Source organism: Triticum aestivum, chromosome 4A (assembly GCF_018294505.1).
Source record: "Triticum aestivum cultivar Chinese Spring chromosome 4A, IWGSC CS RefSeq v2.1, whole genome shotgun sequence".
In the NCBI taxonomy this organism is placed as follows: domain Eukaryota; kingdom Viridiplantae; phylum Streptophyta; class Magnoliopsida; order Poales; family Poaceae; genus Triticum; species Triticum aestivum.
In genome coordinates this window covers 187,891,135-187,903,683 of record NC_057803.1, presented here as the reverse complement: position 1 = coordinate 187,903,683, position 12,549 = coordinate 187,891,135, and positions in this window count along the sequence as shown.

Sequence of the window (12,549 nt, the reverse complement as noted above, 5' to 3'; positions counted from 1 at the left end):
AGTCGTGCGTTCTGATTGGCCAGAACCCAAACCCCGCGGATCGTATGTCTGCACCATTGGATGCTCCCAGATCAAACGGCAATCCTCATCCCTTTCGAAAGGAAATGCAGTCCGGCTAGGAATTGATTTATATGCCAACATGGACGGTAAATGCGAAAAAATGTCTTACATATACCACATGAGACCTGAAATGCGCCAGCAAATCAAACCCGTGGTAAAATTGTGATTGGTTTACGTGGTTAAAATTTAGAGGCGAAACGATGAACTCACATCTTCATTTCAAACGAAATTATTATGTTTGTGCACACAAGCGCTTAGAGGCAACTATTGGCATAGGACTTTCCACGCGCACGGCGACCAGGGATATTTTTCACCCTTTTCACCTAGGCCGCCAACACCTGGAGTCGCCAACGCCCCCCACCGTCCACCCGCATTTCACTCAACTAGTCCACCCAGTCTCCTTCGCGAGCTCCCCCTCCCACCAGATCCACATCACAACCCTCTCTGGCACTGCCGTGCTCACCCCGGCCGTGTGCCCGCTCTTCGGCGTCAAGCCTACCTCCACTGCCTTTCCCAACACGCGGCGGCCCGCACCTCGCCGTCTTCGTTTTCTCGCCAGCCACCCTCGAGCATATCGATGTAGTAACCCTCGCCTCTCCTATGGTCCGACCGGGTTTGCATTAAGAAGCCTATTAGTTACTGCTCTCCATCACGGTGAGGCATATTTCCCCGCAATCCCTCTTCCAATTTCGTTTTGTATGTTCCCAAATTGGCTATAAAATAATGGAGAGCATATATATGTTCATTATCTACCTTCCTTACAACATATAATTTGTATTTGTTCCAATAAGTTATTGCCTATTTACAGATGCCGAGTAGCAGCGACAACACTCATTCAGGCCATGTATCTTCATCTGATTCGGACAACCCTAGGTCTTCAACAGATTGTGAGGGATCAAGTAGTCTTGAACATGATAGAGCTGCAGCAATTACCCTTCCGGTTAGGACATGGAAGAACACTCAAAGGAAGCCCACACACCAGCCTAAAGGTGTATATGAAGCTACCGAGATTGATTTAAAGTCCTGCTCCAACTAAACCAGATAAAGCACGCATGAGGTTCAGGAGTGTGTGTGGATTTGTTGGCAGGGCAAGGTCAACATTAATCTGCCGGAGTTTCGAAAGGCTGACACAGAAACACGGTGAAGGATAGTCTGGGAGATCATGGATCACTTCAACATTCCAGAGCTGTGGAGAATGCAGGTGGAACACGCTGCACTAAAGAAGGCTGGGGATGCTTGGACAAATTGGAAGCATGTGTTGTACAAGAAATACTTGAGTGAAGGCAAGGACCCAATCCCCGCATACCCCCAAATTACGAAGGCAGACTGGGCAGAATTCAAAAGGGATAGGGCAACGCTAGAGTTTGCTGGGAAGAGTTTCAAGCAATCGGAACTTCTGAAGAAGAACATACACCCCCACTATATGGGTGTGGCAGGATACTACGGCATGAAACTGATATGGGAACAGGAGGACAAAGAAGCAGTAGCGGCGGGTGGGAATCTGACCTTTAGTGAGGGGCGAACGCGCCAGAGACTACTTGCAGGAACGTGCAAAGAGGCGTGATGACGGAACTTATTACTTTGAAAATGCACGTGATGCCAAACTGTATGAAGTGATGGTAGAGGCTTCCAAGATCCCTGGAAGGTTCTACAGGAACTTAGGGCCATGTGACATTCTGTCCATTGCTCTGGACACAAAAGAGCCCCTGGCCATGCAAGGGGTATAGGTGTTAATGTCCCACACAAGAGGGCTTTCACACTCAGCAAAGAAGAGAGGCCCGGCATGAAGAAAGCAAGGAGTGAAATGAAGCAGAATACATTGTTTGAAAAGTTGAAGAAGGAGATTTATCCGGCTGTTCGAAAGGATGTTGAGGAGTTAATGATGATGCAGAAGACTCTAACACTGACAGATAGCCAGCAGAAGGGAGGGAAGGCGAGCATGGATGCTGCTGCTTATTGTGTGACAACACTGCACAAGAGTAGCTGTGCATCAGCTGACCCCAGCGACTCTGAGACTGCAGCTGCTCGTGATGATGCTATATCTGATGTATCTAGAATGAAAGACATACTGAAGGGCGTGCTTACACATTATGAAGGTACATTAAAATGTGCAACAACCTGGGTTTGCCCACCCTTCTTGGAAGATGGCCTCTTCTTGGACAATGTGCCATTGAAGCCGGGCTGTGTGAAGTGCTACATGACTGAAGTAAAGCATAGATTCAATGAATTTGCCCGGAAGAATGTCCTAGGAGACTTCATTGAGTAAAGGTCCTTGGGAGAAACACTACTACATCACATCCAGTGGCCACGAAAGGAAATAGAGTTCATCGATGAGATTCGTGAATCCCACCAAGAGCAACCACTGTCGCCCCTCAATCGGTGACGCTCTCCTGGCCACAGCAGCTCTCGCGGGCTGATGCATCAACCTGTGATCAGCCGGCCCGACTTTGTGGCGTACAGGCCATGTCATGCTCCGCCCTAAAGCAGCCAGTGGCAAGGCATACAACTACTGATGACGCACCACCGGTTCAGATGTCGGCCGCTGAAGCAGCAGGGGGAGATCTAGCTGCAGCACATGCTCAGCAGACCAACCTGGTGGAATAGACTGCTAAGCAGTCTGATGCTTCGTAACCTCCTGCTAAGCAGTCTGTAGGTCCAGAACCGACTGATCATCAGTCCGTCGGTCCGCAGGCGCGTGATCAGCATACCAATGCGTCAGCGCTTCCTGCTGAGCAAACCAACGCGTTGGCACGGCCTCCTCAGCACACCAACAAGTTGGCACTACCTTCGCAGAAACCCGACATAGCTTCAACACATGGCCAGTAGTCCGATGCCTCTGCTCCTATAGCCTAGCAGTCTGTCACAGCAGCACCGCCAGCTCAGCGGTCTTCCATAGATAAACCGTCTGCTAAGAAGTCTGTCCAAGATTCACCGTCTGCTCGGCAGTCTACCTTGCAGGCAACCAGATGTTCTACCAAAAATGCTTCAAGTACCAAGAAGGAAGTGGCCAAAAAGGCTACACCCATGACCACGAGGAAGGACAGCGGGATAGTGAAGAGTAAAGAGAACGATTGCCTCTTACTTAAAGCACTCATCGCCCAGAACCAAATTAATAGCAGCTTGTTCGAATCGGGGAGTAATATTATTCCTGACGCCATGGATGATGAAGAAGTAGAATTGTTGCTTGCTAAAAGTAAAGCAGATGTACTTGAAGCACACAATTACGTCCATGGCCAACCATTTCTTGTTGGCGAATACTTTGATTAGTGCAGCTCCAGTTGCCGCGAGTTACATGAATATTGCAAGGATTAAATGTCAGCAGGCCATCATGCTTTGCTAGTCCACTACAATAGAGATCATTTCCGACACGATACTGGTTCCATCAATGTGAGTTTAGAGGACTTACATCTCTTCTTCAACTTCAACGTGCTCGATGCCACTCTTTTTAGATGCCTGATTTTGTAAGTACTTAACAAACTCTGATCAACTTCTCCATACAAATCTGTAAATGATAAACATCTAACTGCATTTTATTCCTCTCAGGGGATTGAATGCGCGGAGAAGAAAAAGGGAGAGTGTGTATTTCATAGATCCTGCATTAGCAAATGGCACATCATTAGATGGTAAGGACCGACGAGACTGGGCCGTTAACACGATCCTCCGTATCTTAGAAAACACGTCCCATGCAGAATCATTTCTCTGGCCATATCTTGAACGGTAAGTCAAGTAAACAACCACGCATACACTGATTGTCTTTTAGATTTTGACATCATTCGTAAGTTCATGGCTTTCTTAATATGTAGCAATCACTGGATATTGGTATTCATTGTTCCAAATAAGAACACAGTTTACTACATCGATTCTCTCAGAGAGTCAACAAACGCTCAGAATCTGACGCATGTTCAGCAATTCTTGGATAGGTATTGAATTCTATGATGTTGAAATTAATTTGCATTCATATCTGGATCAATAATTGATGTTGTCAAAATTCATCATCATTTGTAGTGAGCTCGCATTGTGGAAAACTAAACTAGGGAACCTGTTCAAGACGGAACAACCCGTGCAGCACAAGATCATTTCTCTGGTAACACACCGAAATCCGTTATTTTCAGAAAATTTATCCAACAGTCTGCAAATACCTTTTATTACACTAGTCAAATGTTCAAGCTTCTAAATAAACCTCTTTCTATTTTGTCCAAAGAAAAAATAATACATCTCACACGGGTTAGGTTGTTCCTAACAGGACAAATACATGAATAATTTTGTACAAAAAATTTCAGTGTCCTCAGCAGGAAGCAGGGACCAACCTTTGTGGATACTATATTTGCAAACACATGATCTCCATCTAATAATCTGCTGATAGTTGTGATGATCCTCGCAAATTAGTACCAGTAAGTCTATCTTCATTAGTATCTTCTACTCCACTCATATGGCACATTCTGATCTTAAAAACACTACAGCTCATCTTAAACCGAGGACCCCTGAACCGCTCCCGGCTGGTGAATTGCTGATGGTTCGGAGTATCAGCGACTACTTCCTGGATCACTACATCAATCCCACTGGTGATAATGAAGATTTCAGCATGCGTTCTCCTGAAACATTGAGTAAGAGTTAGCCACTAAACATATAACGCATGGATCCATTGTTTTCCATCTGATGAGGTCTTCGTATTTCGTACACTACGATTAATTATGTAATGCATATATGTGTGGACAAATCATTGGAATTTAGCTACCATGTGTTCAATTGCAATTGTTGCAAAATCTGATGAATGTTCTTCCTGTGGAATCTATTTGTTCAATTGAATATTGTGGCGAATTTGCTTTTTGCATGCCGATTCAAAATGGGGTATTTTTGTTTATTTGTTCAATTTAATATTGTGGCGAATTTGCTTTTTGCGTGCTGATTCAAAATGGGATATTTTTGTTTATTTGTTCAATTGAATATTGTGGCAAATTTTATTTTTGCGTGCCGATTAAAAATGGGATATTTTTGTTTTAACCTGGCAATTGCTCCGCACACGATTCAACTAAATAAGTGTGTGTGATCCACATCGAAAAGCATACATCAATCGTAGCGGAACCGGGTGATACACAACAGATCGCAAACGATTTCCAGTGCTACTACGTGTGTGTAGGTTTTCCGGAGCCGTTTGTGATATCGCGTTATCGCACACGAGAACTGGGAGTAAACCGTGCCCAATGCAAAATATAATCCCAGTCGTAATTTTTCAGGAAACGTATGGGATCCCAGACGAAAAGCACACGTCACTCTTGCGGCAACCAACAGTGATACCTAACAAATCACAAATGGTCTATAGCACTTGAATGTGTGCGAAGGGGTTCCTGAACCGTTTGTGATAGAACATTATCGCAGACGGTAATTGTTGGAAAACGTGTGCGATGGAGTCTAGCATGGCAGACGGGTTACGCAGAAAACTCAGGTGCGATGGGGCACAAATCGCACACAGTTCATATGTTGGCCCTTGTGCCTTACATACTGTTTCCCAAACGATTCGTTACGACAGACCGTATGGTTTCACTGTGTCATTAGAAACGCTTAATCACCGATACCACACATGCGATAGAATTTACTGTGTGCTGCATCGAACACGATTACATTTTGGAAGGCCTCTGGATCACTGCTCCATATCCCCAACGGTTTCTGGGTCATGTGGGAAGGACACCCTATCACACACACTCACTTGGCGACGGTTCCAAATGTCGTCGCGGAAAGGGGTTAAAACCATTTGTTTAAGATCGACGCGCACCAGTGGTAATTATGCATCGGTACACATAACTTCTTGAGAAAAACGAGCGTACTAATTACTTCTGCAAACTATGAAATTAATTCCACCAATCACCGTCTACCTTGGTTGGAGAGATTTTGAAGTTGAGCCATAAACCAGAAAGGAGGGAGTAGTAACATAGCCTAGGGTAGCTTGCTGCACCACGGACTCCAATGAAATTGCTGTAGTACTACTCCAATGTACCACTGTACTACTCCTACTACTAAAAGACATATTTCAAACAATATGATAATCTCTCTAACCAAGGTAGGGACGAGGAGTAAATGGTGGGAGTAGTAAAATTTTCTCCTCGTCCTCCGAGCCACCGCGCGCGTGGGCGTGGGAGAGGGCGTAGGCGTAGTAAGCAAGCTTCTCCTCGTCCTACGACTCTGCGAGCCACCGCGCCCATAGGCGGGGGAGACGGCGTACTAAGAAAGCTTCTCCTCGTTTTGTGAGTTGACGGGACACATAAAAAGTACATAGCATCTCCAGTGTATAGAGCCTTGCCTCTAATGTAGGCCCCACATGGTTTGCCTCTTATCAAATGGAAAAACTAAGCATGTGAGATGGTGAATGGAGGGAGTACTATACCATCAGTACTACAATTCTTTTGGAAGGGTTGTAGTAGTCCCTCCCATTCACATGAATGGACGTGTGTCCAGAGTGGGCTTCTCAGCTTCCACACGGGTTTCATGGAGGTGTTTGAATGCGGCAAGGAGGCGTGTTTAGCCGGGCGTGCAGTGAGCGTCGCCCTCTACTCTGACGTACGACACCGCGCCATTTTTCCACTGACATGTGGGCTCTTTGGGTACGTGGCATGTGTGTCAGTGACCCAATGCAGGCAGCGCACGGCAGAGGAGCTTTTGGTGGGCCACGACGCTCATAAGCGGGCATTTCATAAATCGATGATTGTTCATTGAGTGTGACGCCATCTATTTCATGTAGATAAGCCTACTATGTAATGTAAGAGAATTTTAAAATTTTCATATATATGTTGATAGCCCTTTCAATACGTTGTGATTCATAAAGACCGCTGCAAACATCAATGTTCTGCTTATCACAGATAAGATTGATTAATACCCGTAACAATCCATGTCCTTAGAAAAGGGTGCATGCACGTATAGGTTGAGTGCGCGTCTTGCGTCATGTGTTGTGTGCCTGCAGGCGTGCGAGTGTTGCGTGGGTGCATGTGTACGTTTCAGTGTTGCATGCATGTGTGCATGCGTGCGTGTGTTCATGAGTGCATGTGTACGTGTTAATGTTACACGCCTGCATGTGTGCGTGTGTTCGTGAGTGCATGTGTACGTGTCAGTGTTGCTCGCCTGCAGGCGTGCGTGTGTTCGTGCGAGTGTTGCGTGTGTGAATGTGTACGTGCGGGGTGAGGCTACACGTCAGTCGACTGACTTTTCCATCTTTGGTCAGTCGATTTTCCAGCCGTTGGATACGAAATCAAGGGCCTGTAGTTCATCTTCAACCTCCACGCCCCTAAGCCGCCAGCCACCACCGGCCGAACCACCGTCCCCCGTCGCCCACGGCCGACGGTGCTCCCGCAGCGCCTCGCCGCCCCGCCCGCACCAAAACCACTCCCCACCGCCGGTCCGCCGCCGCCCCGGCCATCCCTCTAGGCCCCCCTGTGCTGAGCTTTTTCTCCGGCGATCCCAACGCCACCGCCCAATCACCGCGCCCCCACCGCCGGCGACTGCCAACCAGAGGTCTCACAACTTTGAATCCCCACCTAACACTAATTTATTACCATTTCTATCTTTCATATACGTGCTGATGGGTGGGCCCTATGGTAATGTGTGCTGGTGAATGTTGACCGTTTGCCTGGTCAATTGATCGTGTCATCAACAAATTACAGAGCTGTATGGTGAGCCAGTGACCATATGATCACCATAAAATGTATGTTATTAACAGAATACAGACTCAAACTACCATTTCTTTCTTTCATATATGTGCTGACAGGTGGGCCCCACAATTACATGCACCGATGATGAAACACTAGTTGCGCCACATGGAACATTTGACTAGTCAATTGGTCATGTCATCAACAAAATACGGAGTTTTACGATTGAGCCAGTGACCATATAATCATGACATATTTTTTTAACACGGTACAGACGCAAGCGCTCATATATATGCGCAACCACCCAGTGTTGGGGAACGTAGCAGAAATTCAAAATTTTCTATGCATCACCAAGATCAATCTATGGAGTAATCTAGCAACGAGGGAAGGAGAGTGCATCTACATACCCTTGTAGATCGCTAAGGGGAAGCGTTCAAGTGAACGGGGTTGATGGATTCGTACTCGTCGTGATTCAAATCACCAGAGATCCTAGTGCCGAACGGACGGCACCTCCGCGTTCAACACACGTGCAGCCAGGCGATGTCAACTACGCCTTGATCCAGCAAGGGGAGAAGGAGAGGTTGGGGAAGACTCCATCCAGCAGCAGCACGACGGCGTGGTGGTGGTGGAGGAGCGTGGCAATCCTGCAGGGCTTCGCCAAGCACCACGGGAGAGGAGGAGGGAGAGAGGCAGGGCTGCACCATGGAGAGGTCAAAACTCATATGTTGGCAGCCCCAAAGTCCTCAAGTATATATAGGGGAGAGGTAGGGGGTGCAACCGCTTTAGGGTTTCCACCCAAGGGGTGCGGCAGCCCCAAACCCATCTAGGGTGGTGGCCAAGGAGGGGAGAGGGGAAACTTGCCCCCCAAGCTAGGTGGAGGCGCCCCCTCCCCAAACCCTAGGCGCCTTGGGCCCTTGTGGGGGGCGCACCAGCCCACCTGGGGCTAGTCCCCTCCCACACTTGGCCCATACAGCCCTCCGGGGCTGGTGGCCCCACTTGGTGGACCACCGGGACCCTCCCGGTGGTCCCGGTACATTACCGAAAAACCCGAAACTTTTCTGGCGACCAAAACAGGACTTCCCATATATAAATCTTTACCTCCGGACCATTCCGGAACTCCTCGTGACGTCCGAGATCTCATGCGGGACTTCGAACAACATTCGGTAACCACGTATATCTATTCCCTATAACCCTAGCGTCATCGAACCTTAAGTGTGTAGACCCTACGGGTTTGGGAACCATGCAGACATGACCGAGACAACTCTCCGGCCAATAACCAACAGCGGGATCTAGATACTCATGTTGGCTCCCACATGCTCCACGATGATCTCATCGGATGAACCACGATGTCAAGGATTCAATCAATCCTGTATACAATTCCCTTTGTCTAGCGGTACGATACTTGTCCGAGATTCGATCGTCGGTATCCCGATACATTGTTCATTCTCGTTACCGGCAAGTCTCTTTACTCGTTCCGTAACACATCATCCCGTGATCAACTCCTTGATCACATTGTGCACATTATGATGATGTCCTACCGAGTGGGCCTAGAGATACCTCTTCATTTACACAGAGTGACAAATCCCAGTCTCGATTCGTGCCAACCCAACAGATACTTTCAGAGATACCTGTAGTGTACCTTTATAGCCACCCAGTTACGTTGTGATGTTTGGCACACCCAAAGCACTCCTACGGTATCCGGGAGTTGCACAATCTCATGGTCTAAGGAAGTGATACTTGACATTAGAAAAGCTTTAGCATACGAACTACACGATCTTTGTGCTAGGCTTAGGATTGGGTCTTGTCCATCACATTATTCTCCTAATGATGTGATCCCGTTATCAACGACATCCAATGTCCATGGCCAGGAAACCGTAACCATCTATTGATCAGCGATCTAGTCAACTAGAGGCTTACTAGGGACATGGTGTTGTCTATGTATCCACACATGTATCTGAGTTTCCTATCAATACAATTCTAGCATGGATAATAAACGATTATCATGAACAAGGAAATATAATAATAACCAATTTATTATTGCCTCTAGGGCATATTTCCAACAGTCTCCCACTTGCACTATAGTCAATAATCTAGTTCACATCGCCATGTGATTAACACTCACAGGTCACATCGCCATGTGACCAAAATCCAAGAGTCTCTAGACTCAATGATCTAGTTCACATCACTATGTGATAAACACTCAAAGAGTTCTTGGTTTGATCATGGTATGCTTGTGAAAAAGGTTGTAGTCAACGTGTCTTGCCATATTCAGAACCCTATGTATTTCGCAAAACTTTATATTGTAGATGTTGCTGCCACGTTCCACTTGGAGCTATTCCAAATTGTTGCTCCATTATACGTATCCAGTATCTCTACTCAGAGCTATCCGTATAGGTGTTAAGCTTGCATCGACGTAACTCTTTACGTCGAACTCTTTATCACCTCCATAACCGAGAAACATTTCCTTATTCCTCTAAGGATAATTTTGACCGCTATCTGGTGATCTACTCCTAGATCCACTTTGTACCCTCTTTCCAGACATGTGGCAAGTCACACATCTGGTGCGGTACTCAACATGGCATACCATATAGAGCATATGACAAAAGCATAGGGGACGACCTTCGTCCTTCCTCTTTCTTCTGTCGTGGCCAATCTTCGAGTCTTACTCAACTTCACACCTTACAACTCAGGTGAGAACCCCTTCTTTGACTGATCTGTTTTGAACTCTTTCAAAAACATGTCAAGGTGTGTGTTCTTTGAAAGTATCATCAGGCGTCTTGATCTATTTCTATAGATCTTGATGCCCAATATGTAAGCAGCTTTATCCAGGTCTTCCTTTGAAAATCACTCTTCAAACAACCGTTTATGCTTTCTAGAAATTCTACATTATTTCAGATCAACAATATGTCATCCACATATACTTATCAGAAATATTGTAGTGCTCCCACTCACTTTCTTGTAAATACAAGTTTCTAGCAAACATTGTATAAACCTAAAAGCTTTGATCACTCCATCAAAACATATATTCCGATTCCGAGATGCTTGCTCTAGTCCATAGAAGGATTGCTGGAGCCAGCATACCTTTTAGCATCCTTAGGATCGACAAAACCTTTTATTGTATCACATACAACTTTTCTTACGAAAACTGGTAAGAAAACTTGTTTTGACATCCATCTGTAAGATTTCATAATCGAAAAATACAGCTAATGCTATCATGATTCCGACAGACTTAAGCATCGCTATGGGTGAGAAATTCTCATCGTAGTCAACTCCTTGAACTTGTGAAAAGACTCTTTCCCACAAGTCGAGCTTCATAGACGGCAACATTACCGCCCACGTCCGTCTTCTTCTTAAAGATCCATTTATTCTCAATGGCTTGCCGATCATCGGCCAAGTCCACCAAAGTCCATACTTTGTTCTGATACATGGATCCTATCTCGCATTTCATGGCTTCTAACCATTTCTCGGAATACGGGCCCACCATTGCTTCTCCATAGCTCGTAGGTTCATTGTTGTCTAACAACATGATATCTAAGACAGGATTACCATACCACTCAGGAGTAGTACATATCCTTGTCGACCTATGAGGTTCGATAGCAACTTGATCCAAAGCTTCATGATCACTATCATTAACTTCCTATTCAACAGACGTAGGCTCCACAGAAAACATCTTTCTGTGTTGCGTCACTCTCTGGTTGAAATAAAGGTTCGACAACCTCATCAAGTTCTATCTTCCTCCCACTCAATTCTTTCGAGAGAAACTCCTTCTTGAGAAAGGACCCATTCTTAGCAACAAACAATTTGCCCTCGGATCTGAGATAGAAGGTATACCCAACTGTCACCTTTGGGTATCCTATGAAGATGTGTTTGTCTGGTTTGGGTTTGAGCTTCTCCGGCTGAAGCCTTAAGCATCGCAGCCCCAAACATTAAGAAATGACAACTTTGGTTTCTTGCCAAACCAATGTTCATACGACGCCGTCTCAACGGACTTAGATGGTGTCCTATCTAAAGTGAATGCAGCTGTCTCTAACGCATAACCTCAAAATGAAAACGGTAGATTGGTAAGAGACATCATAGATCACACCATATCTCATAGGGTTCGATTACGACTTCCGGACACACCATTACAACTGTGGTGTTCCAGGTGGCTTCAACGGTGAAACAATTCCACAATGTCTTAAGTGATTTGCCAAACTCATAACTCAGAAAATCCCCTTTTGATCAGATCGTAGGAACATGATCTTATTGTTATGATGATTCTTAACTTCACTCTGAAATTGCTTGAACTTTTCAAATGTTTTAGACTTGTGCTTCATTAAGTAAATATACCTATATCTACTCAAATCGTCAGTGAAGATGAGAAAATAGCGATATCCACCGCACGCTTCAATTCTCATTGGATCACATGCATCAGCATGTATGATTTCCAACAAGTCACTTGCCCGTTTCATTGTACCTAAAAACGGGGTCTTAGTCATCCTGCCCATGAGGCATGGCTTGCATGTGTCAAGCGATTCAAAATCAAGTGACTCCAAACATCCATCGACATGGAGTTTCTTCATGCATCTTATGCCAATATGACCTAAGCGGCAGTGCCACAAGAAAGTGGTACTATCATTATTAACTCTACATCTTTTGGCGTGAACATGTGTATCACCACGACCGAGATTCAATGAACCATTCACATAGGGTGCATGACCATGAAAGGTATCATTCATGTAAACAGAATAACCATTATTCTCTAACTTAAATGAATGACCGTATTGCAATGAACATGATCTAATCATATTCATGCTCAACGTAGACACATGATAACATTTATCTAGGTTCAATACTAATCCCGAAGGCAGATGGA